This window comes from Suncus etruscus, chromosome 7 (genome assembly GCF_024139225.1).
Source record: "Suncus etruscus isolate mSunEtr1 chromosome 7, mSunEtr1.pri.cur, whole genome shotgun sequence".
Lineage (NCBI taxonomy): Eukaryota > Metazoa > Chordata > Mammalia > Eulipotyphla > Soricidae > Suncus > Suncus etruscus.
In genome coordinates this window covers 93328781-93348130 of record NC_064854.1, presented here as the reverse complement: position 1 = coordinate 93348130, position 19350 = coordinate 93328781, and the positions used below count along the sequence as shown (strand labels likewise).

Below are 19350 nucleotides of genomic sequence, written 5' to 3'. Positions count from 1 at the left end.
ATATTAATCTGAGAAGCTTCTGCACCTCAAAGGAAATAGTGCCCAGGATACAAGAGCCACCCACTGAGTGGGAGAAATTATTCACCCAATACCCATCAGATAAGGGGCTAATCTCCAAAATATACAAGGCACTGACAGAATTTTACAAGAAAAAAACATCTAACCCCATCAAAAAATGGGGAGAAGAAATGAACAGACACTTTGATAAAGAAGAAATACACATGGCCAAAAGACACATGAAAAAATGTTCCACATCACTAATCATCAGGGAGATGCAAATCAAAACAACGATGAGATACCACCTCACACCCCAGAGAATGGCACACATCACAAAGAATGAGAATAAACAGTATTGGCGGGGATGTGGAGAGAAAGGAACTCTTATCCACTGCTGGTGGGAATGCCGTCTAGTTCAACCTTTATGGAAAGCGATATGGAGATTCCTCCAAAAACTGGAAATCGAGCTCCCATACGATCCAGCTATACCACTCCTAGGAATATACCCTAGGAACACAAAAATACAATACAAAAACCCCTTCCTTACACCTATATTCATTGCAGCACTATTTACCATAGCAAGACTCTGGAAACAACCAAGATGCCCTTCAACAGACGAATGGCTAAAGAAACTGTGGTACATATACACAATGGAATATTATGCAGCTGTCAGGAGAGATGAAGTCATGAAATTTTCCTATACATGGATGTACACAGAATCTATTATGCTGAGTGAAATAAGTCAGAGAGAGAGAGAGAAAAACGCAGAATGGTCTCACTCATCTATGGGTTTTAAGAAAAATGAAAGACACCCTTGTAATAATAATTTTCAGACACAAAAGAGAAAAGAGCTGGAAGTTCCAGCTCACCTCAGGAAGCTCACCACAAAGAGTGATGAGTTTAGTTAGGGAAATAACTACATTTTGAACTGTTCTAATAACGAGAATGTATGAGGAAAATAGAGAGCCTGTCTAGAGTACAGGCGGGGGTCGGGTGGGGAGAAGAAAGACTTGGGAAATTGGTGATGGGAATGTTGCACTGGTGATGGGTGGTGTTCTTTACATGACTGAAACCCATACACAATCATGTATGTAATTAAGGTGTTTAAATAAAAAAAAAGAAAAAAAAAGAAATACAAATGGCCAAAAGACACATGAAAAAATGCTCCACATCACTAATCATCAGGGAAATGCAAATCAAAACAACTATGAGGTACCACCTCACACCCCAGAGATTGGCACACATCACAAAGAATGAGAACAAGCAGTGTTGGCAGGGATGTGAAGAGAAAGGAACTCTGATCCACTGCTGGTGGGAATGCCATCTAGTTCAACCTTTATGGAAAGCAATATGGAGATTCCTCCAAAAACTGGAAATCGAGCTCCCATACGACCCAGCTATACCACTCCTAGGAATATAACCTAGGAACACAAAAATACAATGCAAAAATCCCTTCCTTACACCTATGTTCATTTCAGCACTATTTACCATAGCAAGACCGTGGAAACAGTCAAGATACCCTTCAACAGATGAATGGCTAAAGAAACTGTGGTACATATACACAATGGAATATTATGCAGCTGTCAGGAGAGATGAAGTCATGAAATTTTCCTAAACATGAATGTACATGGAATCTATTATGCTGAGTGAAATAAGTCAGAGAGAGGGGAGAGAGAGAGAAAGACACAGAATGGTCTCACTCATCTATGGGTTTTAAGAAAAATGGAAGACATTCTTGCAATAACAACTTTCAGACATTAAAGGAAAAGAGCTGGAAGTAACAGCTCACCTCATGAAGCTCACCACAAACAGGGAGGAGTTTAGTTAGAGAAATAACTATGTTTTGAACTATCCTAATAATGAGAATGTACGATGGAAATAGAAAGCCTGTCTAGAGTACTGGCAGGGGTTCGGTGGGGAGGAGGGAGATTTGGGACATTGGTGATGGGAATGTTGCACTGGTGATGGGTGGTGTTCTTTACATGACTGAAACCCAAACACAATCATGTATGTAATAAAGTTGTTTAAATAAAAATAAAAGAAAAAAGAAAGAAGTTAACCTGGCTCTATGCTCAGAAATTGCTCCTGGCAGGCTTGGGCACCCATATGGGATTCGAACCACCATCCTTCTGCATGTAAGGCAAACACCCTACCTTCATGCTATCTCTTCGGCCCCATCGATTTTTTTCTTAAAACCAATAGATGAGTGAAATTATTCTCTATCTGTCTCTCTCTCTGACTTATTTCACTCAGCATAATAGATTCCATGTACATCCATGTATAGGAAAATTTCATGACTTCATCTCTCCTGATGGCTGCATAATATTACATTGTGTATATATACCACAGCTTCTTTAGCCATTCATTTGTTGAAGGGCCTCTGGGTTTTTTTCAATGTCTGGAAATTATAAATAGTGCTGCAATAAATATTGTGTGAGGAATAGGTATAAGGAAGGCATTTTTGCATTGTGTTTTTTGTGTTTCTAGGGTATATTCCTAGGAGTAGTATAGCTGGATTATATGGGAGCTCAATTTCCAGTCTTGTTTTTTGTTTGTTTTTGGGCCATAACCAGTGACGCTCAGGGCTTACTCCTGGCTATGTTCTCAGATATCGTTCCTGACTTGGGAGGGCCATATGGGAGGTGGGGTGATTGAACCACAGTCTGCCCTAGGTTAGACCATGCAAAGCAAGCGCCCTACCGCTTGTGCCACCATTCTGGTCTCAATTTCCAGACTTTTGAGAAATCTCCATTTATTAAAAAAATATTCTGCTGTGAGCCAGAGCTATAGTTCAGTATGTAGAGCTTTTGACCTGCTCCTGACCAACTCAGGCTCCATCCCAAGCATCATATCACAAATGGTCCTGCAAAGCACCACCAGGAATCATCCTGAACAAAGAATCAAAAGTAAACTCTGAGCACAGCTAGATGGGGCCACAAAGATAATACAGAGGTAGCATGCTTGACTTACAGCTGACCTGAGTTTGATTCCCAACATTCTATATGTTCCTCAAGGATCATCAGGAATAATTCCTAAATTCAAAGGCAAGAGTAACACCTGAACATCACCAATTATGGCCATGCCAAAAAAAATAATTCTAGCTTCTTTTATTACCACATCTAATAATACTCAGGGTAGGAGTGTTCACAGAGCAGGGAATCAAAGCAGGTAGGGTATTTGCCTTGCACTCATCTAATTTTGCTTTGATTTCTGATATCCCATATAGCCACAAGAGCCTGCCAGAAATAATTCCTGAGTGCAGAGTTAGTAGTAATCCCTGAGCATCACTGAGTGTGGCTCCAAAACAAAAAGAAACACAAAAATTTCTGTGGGTTTGGTGACCTGCAAGGCAAGCACCCTAACTGCTGTACTAAGTCCCTGCCCCTAAAACTAGATATATTTTACAGATAAATAAATCATGCAACATAAAAATATAATAAAAATTAAAGTGTAAAAACATTAAAAGAATGTCTACAATGATGAGCTCTTCTCAGCTATAATTTCTTTATGAGTGATTTCTTTATTGTAGTCCACTCAGTTTTGCCCATAATTCAAGGTTTCCTAGTTCACGTTTCTTTTCTGAGTTCAATGGACACCATCATCCACAATGGACCGAAAACATTTCCATATCATTTTGATTTACTTCTACATAAAACGTATTTCTATTTTATTCCATCTCCATTCCACTTTCATATTATACCTATATTTTTCTTTATGTGGCACCACAAAATACTAATCGCTTAGATTAGAAAACTTAAATCATACTTGAACCTTATCTTCTCTTCACTTAGAAATGTACTCTCCAAGTCTTACTGGTCCTATATTATAATAAGTTCTTTAATTTATCAACACATTTCTCTTTCTACTAACAACCATTGTAGATCATAATTTCATCATTATTCATGCACATGCTATAAAGTAAACAGAAGAAAAACAATTGAGTGTTTTATAGTAAGCGATTATACTCAAACTTTCTATACAAAATAGCAAAGAAAAAAATCAGAAAGAAAAGTTTAAAAATATATAAAAATACCCTTAATTTTTTATTCATCCCCTTATTCTGAGGAAACACTATTTTAGTAGTTTATTCTACCAACCTTTTGAGGAATTGGTACTAAACTATATGTACAAATATATTTAATTCAATGAATTTAGCAACAGTATAAATTAAAATACAAAATTTGAGAAATAAACAACTGTTTTAAGTTAAAAAATAAAATCAAATAAAATACATTAAGTATCTTGTAAAACATTAGATTAGAAAATCTTTTTATAAAACCTACATAATTATTTTGAGAGATGAGTATTAAAACACAAAGTTAAGTTCTGAAACACTATCAAATTTTTTCAAATGTATTATAAATTAGTGTTAAGCCTGCTCTGATAATTGGGGAGGCTCGCTAATCAAAGTCACAAATATTCCTCTTTAATATTTTGTACTAAAGAAAATATAAAATAGTGAGATACTTATGAAAGTATATTAAATAAAAGCTGACTTACCTAATTCAAAAATGATAAATATGAAAAACACAGAATGTGTATTTTTACTCACTAAAATTCTATTAGACATGTAGGAGCCAGAGAAACAGTACAGTGGATATAGCATGTACCTTGCACATTACCTACCTGGGCTTAGTCCCAGAACCTCATATGGCTCCCTTGGAGTGATTAAGAGCCATGTGTAACCCCTGAATATGGTCCCTAAACCACAGAATATATATATAATAGGATACCTATATAATAATAAACTTCTATCATGTTTAAGATACTGTTGAGCACACATGGACGGCAATATCAAGACCTTTTAAAGAATTTCTAAGTTAGCATTTTAAAAGTCCCTTGGAGGCTGGGATAAAATCCGGCATCTGTTTATTATTTTACTTCAACAACCTCCTTCATTCAGCAGCATTTTTTTCTTTTCCATTTTCTGAAGTAATCTCAATGTACTCATTTTCTAGAAGAAACCCAAGTTCCAAACAGCCGCAAATGTTTGGTAGACTACTTGGTTAAGAATAGTTGGTGGTTTGCAAAATATAAATAGAAGAAACTGTAACCAGTTTTAGCCAGTCTGCCGCCACTAAAAGACTGATGAATAAATAATGAAGGTATCTTGAATCTTTCATTAGATCAGATCTGGAATATTTAACATGTAGTTTATACAATTCTCCCTTCATTCTAGTCATTTTCATCTAAAGTAAGTCACAGGAAATTCATGCTGCCTCTATTTAGAACTTTGGGAGAATTTGTTTTAAGATGGTGCTTGTCTGGGAAGGTATTTCCAAATGTCTTCCTTCCTCAATGAAAATTGTCCTCATTGTGCTTAATCTTGATAAATTTACTCAATCATTTTTGGATTTTGTTCTCTTTACTGAACTCTCTTGGAGAACTGATCCTGTTTCATAATTGCAACTTAAGTGAAGTGCTGACAGTTGCTGTAGAGTCCTGAATGGCCTGTAAGTAGAACTGTTAGCAGGAAAAATTTTCACGGTCAATGAGTCCTTGTTTTAAGACATGGAAAAGAATTCATGATAGAGCTGGGTTTACATAAAACCTCTTAGTTTTTTGTGTTTCTTTTGTTTCTTTTTTTTTTTTTTAACTTAGATGAACACAACCAATCAGAGTACAAGAAACAAGGACTGACTGATTGTGAAGGCTGTGTGTAGGGCATACTTTTCAAAATGGTGGTTCTGTATTGGCTTTTTTTGGGGGGGGGTGGGGCGTTTGGGTCACACCAGGTGACGTTCAGAGGTTACTTCTGGCTATGTGCTCAAAAATTTCTCCTGGCTTGAGGGACCATATGGGAAGCAGGGAGATCAAACCCCGGTCTGTCCTAGGCTAGTGCGCACAAGGCAAACACTTTACCGCTTGCGTCACTGCTCCGGCCCCCTGTATTGGCTTTATAACTTCTCTTGAGGAAGGTCCAAGGGATGAATTGGGGGCTAAGTTTGGCACTGTTTAAAAAAAAATAAAATAGGAGGGACCAAAGCGATAGGGTGTTTCCCTTGCACTCGGCTGACCCATAATAGTCGCCCAAGCCAGGAGTGATTTATGAGCGCATAGCTAGGAGTAACCCCTGAGCAAACCAAAAAAATAAGTAAGTAAATAAATAAATAAGTAGAAGAAATCAATAGGGTTTAAAAGTCTTTGATTCCTAACACCACTATTCCTGCTTAGTTATTAGAACCCAAGTGTAACAGTGGGTTGAAGCTGTGCTTGTTTAGGAAGAGGGGTTTTTGCATTAATTTTTGATAAATATCAAGGGGTAGTAAAACTATAATACTAATAATATAATATATAACAGTAAGGGCACTAACTGAACTTCAGTTACAGGCCAAAGAATTCTAATTTATTTAATATCAACTTAAATTACTGTGGTTAAGTAATTAAAATTCTAGTACTGGTTATATAGATTGCTTTAATGCTTTCAAATGTTTTTATAAGCTAACTTAAACCTTCTTGTAGAAATCCATAAAATGTGTATAAGGGGAGAAGGGGACAAATCATATATATATATTGCATGAGTCAAGAATTTAGTAAATTTATTCCAGGCCATACAACTTAGTAAATTTTATAAATACTTTAATTAAAAAGTTTGTTCTTATTAGTGGTTTTATTTTTTTTATGCTTTCAAATGCTGCCCAAAGGTGTTGTGCTCATTCATTTTCTAGTACTGGACACATACTGCAGTAAATTATGTCACTATTTCCTTGCCTTTGTGTGTGCATATTTCAGTAGTGGACACAGAATATATATACCCACAAAAAGTATGTAAAACTACAGAAAATTATAGAAAGGATAGAGCTTGAGTAGACTATTAAATCTACCTTAATGAGTAGCATCTTTGTCACATTAATGAGTGACAATAATCTAGTGAGTTACAGAATTTTTTGAGGTTGTATTATTTGGCCTCAGTTCCAAAGACAAAAGAATATATCAATAGGAATATGCAGAGGGGCAATATTCAGGGTATAAAGTGCTGTTCAACACTGACAACCCAAAAGGAGATATGGCCTATGTCTTCACAGAACATGTAGACACATGTGAAACAGGGAAAATTGAACAATATAACCCAGGGTGTTAAGTTGTGTGATAATATAGAAAAACATCTCATAATGGGGTTAAAGTAATATTACACTGTGTAGGGCCCTTGTCAATCCAGCCTTATTGATTCCTGGCATATAATATGGTACCCTAGGTACTGGCAGGAGTAGTTACTGAGTGAAGAGCCAGGTGATGTTCAGGAGTTAGTTTATATATTTATAATATACATTTCTATTTTTATAATATTTAGATATGTATATAATAGATATTTATAAAATATTTGTATTATAGATATAACCTAAACATTACTGGGTATGGCTCAAAACAAACATACAATAATGTCCTATAAGGTAAATGAATACCAAACTGGTTTTGGAAAGGATAAAATTATAGCTGAACATCCAAAAATAGTGAGAAGAAACTTGGTAAATAGATCAAGGAAAGCAATTTATTCAGGGGAACTCACATGAGCAGAGCAGGACAAGGGGCATTCCCAAAACATAGTAAGTTGGGGTTAGTCACTTGGAGTTAGTCATTTGGGGATAGTTATTGTGTAACTATGTTTTGTACCTGATAATTAAGCTGGGAAAATGAGCAAGAAAAAGGATACAGAGTTTGACATTTCAGATAAATAAAAGCAAAAGAAGAGCAATACATAGTAGAAAATAAGAAAAAGAAGAGACTATTTCAGAATTATCCTTTAGAGCTAAAAATAGGCAGATCATTGTTTGCAGCATAATCTCGTGTTTATTTAGACTAATGGTAAAATCATAAACATATTTGTAAAAATATCCAAATGATTGGTTTATGTTGTGAATTTTAAGGAAAAGTAAGGGAAACTGGTTTTAGGGATTCAATAGTGAATTTTTATAAATGTAGTGTAGTGTATAAAGGTAATGTATTTGTTAAAGATAAGATACATATTAATAATATCAGTAGCCTTAGAGTCCACTGGAGGTATATAATGAGATATTAGTGGTATAGAAAAAAAGGGATAAACTGAAGCTTGCTGAGCTGAAGCAGGAATGTCTTGCTCTTGAGTTGGAAACCAAGAGAGTAAAACAAGATCTCATCAACAGACTCCAGGCATATCTTGAAGAGCATGCTGAAAAGGAGGCAAATGAAAAAGATGTATTGGGAGATGAAACAGAGGAAGAACCAAAGCCTTAGAACTCCCAGTTAAAGAGGAAGAACCCTCTGAAAAACAGCTTATGAGGCAACAGAGAAGAAAGTGGTGAAAATTACATCTGAAATACCACAGACTGAGAGAATGCAGAAGAAAGCTGAACGATTAAAAGTACCTGTGAGTTTGGAAAGTAAGAAAGCTGCCCGAGCAGCTAGATTTGGAATTTCTTCAGTTTCATCAAAAGGACTGTCATCTGACTCCAAACCTATGGTTAATCTGGATAAATTAAAGGAAAGAGCGCAAAAATTTGGTTTGAATGTTTCTTCAATCTCCAGAAAGTCTGAAGATGATGAGAAGCTGAAAAAGAGGAAGGAGAGGTTTAGGATTGTCACAAGTTCTGCTGTAACCACAGAAGATACAGAGGCAAAGAAGAGGAAAAGAGCAGAGTGCTTTGGAATTGCCTGATGAAAAGCTTTTGCTTTATATTTTCCAGTGGTTTCCACCTCTCTAATTCTTCTTGGTCACATATGGACCAAAATGCACAGTCAATTGCCTAGGTCCTGCTTTGCAGTGAGGGAGTGTGTGCCCCAGGTGCATCTGTGAACTTGGGCAGCAATTTGACTTACTGCTGTTTCAACCTTTAGTTTATTTTAGAAAAGAGAAAACAATGAATTATTTGGTAAAGAAATTATTTTGGTAAAGATATTTTCTATTAAAACTTTTTTTAGAAAAATGGGAGAGGGTAGGCAAAGAGAAGCAGGTGTTTAAAAGAGAACAAAGCTTATCCAGAGTGGAAATAAAGAAGCAAGGAAGATATGTGTTTGTAGAAGAACGCAGGCTTAACCACAAGCCAATTTTCATTATTCACATTATGTTAAAAGGTACAAATACATTATATATTCCAAACTTTTACTATAGAAGCATACAAAACTACAGATATATCTCACATATGAATAAGGAAAGGAAAGTGAACAAACCAGGTTAGAAATGGTGTCAATTATCAGACTATATGTTCAATCAAGGAAAAGTACAGAATAGAGAAAAGTCACAGAGTATTTGAGTTGTAGTCATTAGGACCTGGAAATTACCATTTGTTGGAAGTAAGAAAGGATGATTTTATTAAAATATAAACAAATTTGGGGCCGGGCGGTGGCGCTGGAGGTAAGGTGCCTGCCTTGCCTGCGCTAGCCTAGGACGGACTGGACCGCGGTTCGATCCCCCGGTGTCCCATATGGTCCCCCAAGAAGCCAGGAGCAATTTCTGAGCGCATAGCCAGGAGTAACCCCTGAGCGTCACAGGGTGTGGCCCAAAAACCAAAAAAAAAATATATAAACAAATTTATAAAATAGAATAACAAGTTTATGCTAAATAGTGCATTAGTGGATAAGAATATTGGAAAATCCCTATGGTTAGCTGTTAAATAAATTGGAGAGACACTGACAACTGAAGTCATTATAGGGAGAGTGTCAAGAAGTTTTCATTTTGTTATTCAGTTCCAGCTTTGGTATTAAATTCTTGGTGAATTCTAGCATGCAAGAGATGGCAGAAATCAAACTGTGGGAGAGACCAGCATGCAACACAGATAATAGACATTCTGAGGCCAATAATAGAATTATACAGTCTTCCTTTGCAACAAAACGTAAGTTTTGATATAAACATAAGTCGCAATGCAAAGGATTAAAGCAATCTGAGTGAGGATGGCATTGAATATAGAGCCAATCTCACTCTCACTCTCCAAGTTGCTAGAAATAACAGATAATTTAAAGGTGGGGATGATGTATTAGATCCAAAAAAGTGTTACTAAGAACTGATCCCCAATTAGAATTCCAGAAAATAAAATAGGAAAAACAGACTATTAAAGAAAAATAATAGAGAAATTACAGAATAGCAAATAACTTATATGAATAGGTCAAAGAATGGACTTGCTACAGAGAGTGGGAAGGAAGGGAAGCTAAGCCACATTTCTTGGTAGTACAGATCCTGAAAGTAGCTTTGTTTTATCCTCTGCAGTAAGAAAAGTGTCATCTTGTCAAAGTAAGAGCATAACTGATGGTAAACGCAGAACATTGGTAGTTGGGATCAACTGAGGTAGAGTCAGAAGACTAATTTATGTGCCAGAGTGTTAGCCCAACACTAAAGAATGTTTTGTGTTGTGACACCCTGGGTTCCATCTTCTCCTGCCCCAAAATATAATAAAAAATGAAAGGAAAAAAGAAACTTTGTATTGGGAAGATAATTCAAAAATGAAGTACATACTTTTTGATTCAAGAGGACAAGGTTTGTTCCCAGAAAACAGCATGCTCAGTCTAAGCAGGGAAAGGAGTGCCCACCATACTAATCTTTGACAGATTAATTTCTGCTACAGTTGCTACTTCATTTTTTTCACCCTTTGCATCACTGTCACCACTCCCCTATATATCTGGCTCTGTATCTGAGCTGGTAGTCCTACAAGTATCACACAGGTATCTTCACAGACTAAGGGGAGGTTTTACTACTTGTGTTGGTGCCATACTTGACAGCACAAAAGACAATCTAATGGATGCTCAGAGGGACTAGCTTCTAAAAATAAACACAGCTCTTACATCAAAAACATGAACCCCAGGCCTCTGAACTATCTCCCTTGCCCCCTTAATTTTTTTCAATGCAAAGATGAAACAACAAACATAGAGAGCACAAATACTTTAGAAATGTGGTGAGTAGAGTGGTTGAGAGCTATCGAGGTCAAATATAACCTAAGCTGTAAAATAATGTAGGGCCCTAAATATGTATGTTGGAGGGTGAAAAATCTAAGATCAGAAGATTCCAAAACATACTTTTAAAAGTTACACTAAATATGTACTTGTATCAATCTCCCCAGAATCTTCCTGTGGTCTCATCCAAGAATATCTTCTTTTCTTTTTTTCCTCCAAAATCACTTGCTTCTTCTCTCTTCTCTTGGGGCCACAGACATAAAACAGTGAATAAGGTGTTTGCTTGCATCCAGTTGACATGAGTTAGATTCCCAGCACCCCATATTGTTCCCTATGCACTGTAAGGGGTGATCCCTGAGTGTGAGTTTACACCCTGCTTTTACACAAAACAAAGTTTCCCAAACTTCCTCTTTCTTTTCACCAAGACCTTTGACTTGCAAAAGTTTCTTGCCCCTTTATCTAAGATTAATTGTATGTTTGGGGAATTTATATTCTAGGAACACAAAAACACAGTATAAAAATACTCTTTGCACATCTATATTTATTGCAATGCTATTCACAATAGCCAGAATCTGGGAACAACCTAGATGCCTGACAACAGTTGAGTGGCTAAAGAAATTGTGGTACATATAGACAATGGAATACTATGGAGCCATCAGAAAAAATGAAGTCATGAAAGTTTCTTATACATGGATGGACCTGGAAACTATTATGCTAAGTGAAATAAGTTAAAGAGAGAAAGATAGATACAGAATAGTCCTACTCATCTATGGGATATAAGAAAAATAAAACACATTATTGTAAAAATACTCAGAGACAATAGAGATAAAGGCTGGAAGGACTGTTCCATGATATAAAGCTTACCGCAAAGAGCGATAAGTGCAGTTAGAGAAATAAATACACTATCAACTATCATGACAATTGTAGTGAGTGAGAGAAATAGAATATCTGTTTCGAATACAGCCAGGGGATGAGGGAGGGAGAGATGGAGGTATTACTGGTGGGAATGTTGCAGTGGTGATGGGGAATTTATTTATAACTGAAACCCAACTACAAACATGTTTATGATCATGGTGCTTAAATAAATGTATTACTAAAAATAAAAACAATAAAAAAATTGGATGTTCTACCTGTATAAATGTTAATAGCTACACTTTTGTTATATTCCACACTGAAAATAGATCAGTATGTATCTCATAATGGTGGTTTTATATTAGTATGCACATTTCCAAAGCTATGCATGCTGTTGTTAGATTTTTTTGTTTGTTTTTATCTTTTTTTCTTTATTTAAACATCTTGATTACAAATATGATTGTGATTAGCTTTCAGTCATAAAAAGAACAAGTCCCTTCAACAGTGCAACATTCCCACCACCAATGCCCCAAATCTCCCTCCATCCCACCCGAACTCTAAACAGGCTTTCCAGTTAGCTCATTCAGTCACATGATTATGGTAGTTCTCAGTGTAGTTATTTCTATAACTGCACTCACCACTCTTTGTGGTGAGCTTCATGAAGTGAGACGGAAGTTCCAGCCCTCCTCTCATTGTCTCTAAGGATTGTTGCAAAAATGACTTATTTTTCTTAAAAACCATAGATGACTGAGACTATTCTGCATCTCTCTCCCTCTGACTTATTTCATTCAGCATCATAGACTTCATGTACATCCATGTATAGGAAAATTTCATGACTCTTCCCTCCTGATGGCTTCATAATATTTAATTGTGTATATGTACCACAGTTTCTTTAGCCATTCGTCTGTTGAAGGGCATCTTGGTTGTTTCCAGAGCCTGGATATTGTGAATAGTGCTGCAATAAATATAGGTGTGAGGAAGGGGTTTTTGTATTGTATTCTTGTGTTCCTTGGGTATATCCCTAGGAGTGGAATAGCTGGGTCGAATGGGAGCTTGATTTCCAGTTTTTGGAGAAATTTCCATATAGCTTTCCATAAAGGTTGAACTAGACAGCATTCCCACCAGCAGTAGATAAGGGTTCCTTTCTCTCCACATCCCTGCCAGCACTGATTGTTCTCTTTCTTTGTGATGTGCGCCAATCTCTGTGGTGTGAGATGGTATCTCATCGTTGTTTTGATTTGCATCTCCCTGATGATCAGTAATGAGGAATATTTTTTCATGTGCCTTTTGGCCATTTGTGTATCTTTTTTTATAAAAGTATCTGTTCATTTCTTCTCCCCATTTTTGATGAGATTATCTGTTTTTTTCTTGTATAGTTCTGTCAGGGCCCTGTATATTTTGATTATTAGCCCCTTATCTGATGGATATCGGGTAAATAGTTTCTCCCACTTAATAGTGGGTGAATAGTTTCTCCCATTAAATAGTTAATTCTTTTTCTTTTGAGGTGCAGAAGCTTCTCAGTTTAATATATTCCCATCTGCTAATCTCTGCTTTCACTTGCTTGGAGAGTGCAGTTTTCTCTTTGAAGATGCCTTTAGTCTCAATGTCATGGAGTGTTTTACCAATGTGTTGTTCTATATACCTTATGGTATCAGGTCTGATATCAAGGACTTTAATCCATTTGGATTTTACCTTCATACATGATGTTAACTGGGGGTCTCTGTTCACTTTTTTTGCAAGTGGCCAACCAGTTCTCATAGCACCACTTGTTGAAGAGGTTTTGCCTGCTTTACTTATGATTTTGTGCTCCTTTGTCAAAAAGTAGGTGATTGTATGTCTGGGGAACATTATCTAAGAACTCAAGCCTATTCCACTGATATGAGAGTCTGTCTTTATTCCAATACCATGCTGTTTTGATAACTATTGCTTTGTAGTACAGTTTGAAGTTGGGGAAAGTAATGCCTCCCATTTTCCTTTTTCCTAGGAGTGCTTTAGCTATTTGAGGGTGTTTATTGTTCCAGATGAACTTTATAAGTGTTTGATCCACTTCTTTGAAGAATGTCATGGGTATCTTTAGAGAGGTCACATTAAATCTGTACAATTCTTTGGGGAGTATTGCCATTTTAATGATGTTAATCATTCCAATCCATGAGCAGGATATGTGTTTCCATTTCCGTGTGTCCTCTCTTATTTCTTGGAGCAGGGCTTTATAGTTTTCTTTGTATAGGTCCTTCAATCTTTGACCAAGTTGACTCCAAGATATTTGAGTTTTTGTGGCACTAATGTGAATGAGATTGCCTTCTTGACGTCCATCTCTTCCCTATCATTATTGATGTATAAAAAGGCCATTGATTTCTGTGTGTTAATTTTCTAGCCTGCCACCTTGCTATATGAGTCTATTTTCTAGAAGCTTTTTGGTGGGGTCTTTAAGGTTTTCTTAGTAGAGAATCATGCCATCTGCAAACAGTGAGAGCTTGACTTCTTCCTTTCCTATCTGGATTCCCTTGATATCTTTTTCTTGCCTGATCGCTATATCAAGCACTTCCAGTACTATGTTGAAGAGGAGTGGTGTGAGCAGACAGTTTTTTCTTGAACCAGAATTTAGAGGAAAGGCTTTTAGTTTTTCTCCATTGAGGATAATGTTCACCATTGGCTTGTGGTAGATGGCTTCAACTAGATTGAGAAATGTTCCTTTTGTTCCCATCTTGCTGAGAGTTTTGATCAAGAATGGGTGTTGGACCTTATCAAATGCTTTCTCTGCATCTATTGATATGATCATGTGATTTTTATTTTTCTTGTTGTTGATGCTGTATATGATGTTGATAGATGTACAGGTGTTAAACCATCCTTGCATTCTTGTGATGTAACCTACTTGGTCATAGTGTATGATCTTCTTGATGATGCATTGGATCTTATTTGCCAGGATTTTGTTGAAGATATTTGTATCCGCATTCATCAGGGATATTGGTCTGTAATTTTCTTTCTTGGCAGCATCTCTGTCTGGTTTTGGTATCAGGTAAATGTTGGCTTCATAAAAGCTGTTTGGGAGTGTTCCCGTTTTTTTCAATTTTATGGAAGAGCCTGGCTAGGATTGGTAGTATCTTCTCTTGAAAGGTTTGAAAGAATTTATTAGTAAATCCATCTGGACCTGGGCTTTTCATTTTGGGCAGATGTTTGATTACAGTTTCAATTTCCTTAATAGTGATGGGGTGTTTAGATATGCTACCTCCTCCTTCCTTAACTGTGGAAGTTTATACGTGTCCAAGAATTTTTCCATTTCTTCTAGGTTCTCATGTTTAGCAGCATAAAGTTTCCTAAAGTAGTCTCTGATTACCCTTTGGATCTCTGCAATATGTCATGATCTCATTTTTATTTCTAATATGGGTTATCAGTGTTCTCTTTTTCTTTGTGAGTTTTGCCAATGGTCTATCAATCTTGTTTATTTTATCAAAGAACCAACTTCTGCTTTTGTTGATCTTTCAGATTCTTTTTTTGGGTTTCCACTTCGTTGATTTCTGCTCTCAGCTTTGTTACTTCTTTCTGTCTCCCTATTTTTGTTTGTTGTTGTTGTTGTTGTTGTTGAGCACTTTCTAATTCTATGAGCTGTGTCATTAAGCTATTCAAGTAGGCCCCTTCTTCCTTCCTTATGTGTGCTTGCAAAGCTATAAATTTTCCTCTCAGGACCGCTTTTGCTGTGTCCCATAAATTCTGGCAGTTTGTGTCTTCATTATCATTTTTTCCAGAAAAGTTTTTATTTCCTCTTTGATTTCATCTTGGACCCACATGTTGTTCAGTAGCAGGCTGTTTAATTTCCAATTGTTAAAATTTTTTTCTGTGTGTCTTTGTACTTCACATCTAATTTCAAAGCCTTGTGGTCAGCAAAGGTAGCCTGCAAGATATCTATCCTCTTGATTTTATGGAAGTATGTTTTATGTGTCAGCATGTAGTCTATCCTGGAGAATGACTCATGTACATTGAAGAAGAATGTGTTTCCAGGTTTTTTGGGGTGGAGTGTCCTATAAATATCTACTAGTCCTCTTTCTTCCATTACTCTTTTCAGGGCTAGTGTGTTTTTGTTGGGTTTCAGTCTGGTTGACCTATAAAGTGTTGCCAGGGCTGTGTGGAGATATCCCACAATTATTGTGTTATTATTGATGTCTTCTTTCAGATTTGTCAGTAATTGTATTAGATAATTTGCTGGTCTCTCATTGGATGCATATATGTTTATTAGTCTGATTTCTTTCTGTTGCACATATCCATTGATTAGTACATAGTGTCCATCTTTGTCCCTTACAACTTTTCTGAGTATAAAGTTGGTATCATCAGATATTAACATGGCCACCTCAGCTTTTTTAAGGGTGTTGTTTGATTGGATGATTTTCCTCCAGCCTTTGATTTTGAGTCTATGTTTGTTCTGGCTATTCAGGTGTGTTTCCTGTAGGCAGCAGAAGGTTGGATTCATCTTTTTGACCCATGTTGCCACTCTGTGTCTTTTAATTGATAAATTTAGTCCATTGACATTGAGAGAGATGATTGTCATAGGATTTAGTGTCATCTCTGTAGATAAGTTTGCTGTGTTTGTTGGTCTCTCTTGTCTTAAAGTAGACCTTTTAGTTTTTCCTTTAAGGCTGGTTTTTCATAAAGCTATGTATTCTTCCTTCAAACCTGAACATGATTCGGGCTGGGTGCAGTATTCTTGGTGAGGCATCCATTTCATTCAGTCTTGTCACAATATTCCATCACTGTTTTCTGGCCTTGAGAGTTTTTTTGTGACATATCTCCTGTAAGTCTTAAGGATGCTCCTTTGAATGTAATTTCCCTTTTTGATATTGTTGCTTTCAGTATTCTATCTCTATTTGTGGGATTTGTCATTGTAACTAGGATGTGTCTTGGGGTGTTTTTCTTAGGGTCTCTTTTGGCTGGTACTCTTCGGCATGCAGGATTTGATTGCATGCAGTCTTTAACTCTGGGAGTATCTCTTTGATGATGTCTTTGACAGTTGATTCTTCCTGGAGATCTCCTTCCTGGGTTTCTGGGACTCCAATGATTCTTATGTTGTTTCTGTTGAGTTTATCAAAGACTTCTATTTTCAACTGTTCACATTCCTTGAATCCTTTTTCCATTGCCTGATCGTTTGTCTTAAGGTTCTTTTCCAATTTCTTCTGCTGTGTTGAGTTTTTCTGCATCTCATCTTTCAGCATGCCGATTCTGTCCTCAGCTGCTGTTACCCTGCTGGTAAGTCCATCCACTGAGGTTTTCAGTTGAGCTACCATATTTTTTAGATCTGTTATTTCAGTTTGGAGTTTTTTGATTTTTGTCTTTGTGTTCTGTTCAGATAAATCTATGCTTTTTTTGAGTTCTACAAACATCTTCCATATTTCTATTCTAAACTCCTTATCTAAGAGGTTAATCAGATGGTTGGAATTTTTTAGGTCATCCACGCTATTGTCTTCATTCTCTGTGTATGGTGTTTGCCTGCGAGGTTTCCCCATTGTCACACTTGTAGTGTAATTTTTTCTGCGTGTTGTGGTGGGGTTCATTGGTTAGAAAGAGTGCGAGGCTGCAAATCGAATTGGAGCGACCATGCTCTCCTGGAGCCTCTAGGAGAGCTATTTTTCTGGGCCCTTTTCAGCCACTCCCAAGAGGTTCAGGAGACAGGACAGTGAAAAAACTCGCACAGGCAACACTCACAGTTTCTCACAGTTGGGAACCACTGGGCGGGCATAGATATTCCCAGCCTGACATCACAAACAGGGGACTTGCCTTTCTGCAGTTCCTTGGCATTTTAGCCCTTGGATTAGCCTCTGGGAAAGCTATTTTTCTGGGCCCTTTTCAGCCCACTCCCAAGAGGTTCAGGAGACAGGACAGTGGAAAAACATGCACAGACAACACTCACAGTTTCTCACCATTAGATTTTTTTTAATGGTTCTCAGCTATCCTAGTGAATGTTTCTGAATTATTGTGATGCTTGATTATGTACATTATTTAGCAACTTATTCCCAAATTATGTCTGAAAAAATGTTCTAAAGTCTTTGTCCACAGAAGTTTATGAAAATAAACTCGAATACCTCAGACTCTTATTACAGTGCTCATTATAAGAATGTTTTAGCAAACTTATTTTCTAAGTTTATATATATCTTCAGAAATGTTCTTATTATTTTGTTTAGAGAAGTTTATGGAAAAGGAATTTGGATAATATAGACTTTTTTACAGTACTTGGTATAAGAATGTTTAAGAATTTTCAAATTAAACATATCTGCAGAAAGGTTCTAATGTATATGTTCAAAGAAGTCTATGAAAAACATTTTAATATATATAAGACAAGGCTATGGAAAAAGCTGATTGTTTTGAGAATAATATATATACAACCTAATGAAAAAATCTGCCACCCAGGTCTGCCCTCAGCAACAATGATTCCTAGGAATTAAAATTTTTCTCACCACCTTATTACTGCTAAAGTTTTTTCTTTTTATTACCCCAACATTCACTGTTCCTATGCAAGTTAATGGCCACTCTGGGGATTTGTTTTACATCTGGTGACAGCAAAACTTTTATAGCCTTTCTCAAATATATTTTGAACAGAAATGGGTAAATTGTTTGTTTACACCCAGCTTTACCCAAAGAAAAGGCATTGCCCAAAACTTCTGTTTTCTTTTTTCCAAGCCTATTGACTTGTAAAAGTCAACGTGGATCTCATTTGACCTTCCCCTTCCTTGTTGGGAAATAGAGGTTTTCTGTTTGGCTTGAGCACACGGTGAAACCATGAAGCAAGAAACAACCAACTCCATGATTTTCTCCTGACTGGTTTGGTTTAATAATTCTTCATGGCTATTCATTCACTTAGGGTTGGAATTATGATGCATATAGTGATTTAACATCTGAGTGCAGAGGGAGCAATAAGCCCTGAGCACTTCTGTGTGTGGCTCTACATTCAAGAAAAACAAGAGTGGGAGTCTTTATTTTTTAGCTGTGCCAAAATGCTCACATAAAAATGACCATCCTAAACATTTGTAATCATTTTTATATAGTGATATGTTTGTTTTACTATAAACCATCACCATTTATCTCTTGAATTCTCTTAAGATAAAAAACAGAAATTATGCCTTTCTAGGGTCTAGTAACATCATATTTATGTGGAATCATATAATCTTTATTCTCTTTCTTTTATTTCACTTAGTATAACTCTATACTGCAACGTGTTAGAATTTTCTTCTTTTAAAGCTAATGTTTTGCATGTATATAGTTAACTTGTACTTAATCTTATGTTGTTGAATCGGTAGACAAACTAACTTAAATTTTAACTTAATACTTTCACAGAAATGTACTCTTCAACCAGGCTAGCTGAAATACCTGTTCTGCCCTATTGAAGTAATATTCCAAAGCATTCCCTCTTATTCCTAAAGTTAACTATTTCCCCTTCCTTTTCCTCTTCTCTCTTCTATAAATAAAATCTTACAATTTATTCACCACTTTGGAGTCATCTTTTTTATTTGCTAGATGAGATCCTGCCTGATTTATGAATTATTTAATAAAATTCCTTCTTTACTCAGATAAATTTACTCAGTTGAATTTTGTACTTGGACAATATTAATAAAATCACCATTTTATGTAGTTTAAAATAATACCCTTACTATTATGTACAGG

At 36.3% G+C, this 19350-nt stretch overlaps 1 pseudogene; it reads left to right on the top strand.

The window, feature by feature from the left end:
- LOC126014361 (SAP domain-containing ribonucleoprotein-like) overlaps positions 1-8629 on the top strand; it is a 143381-nt pseudogene extending 134752 nt beyond the window's left edge.
- The last annotated feature ends 10721 nt before the right edge of the window (positions 8630-19350 follow it).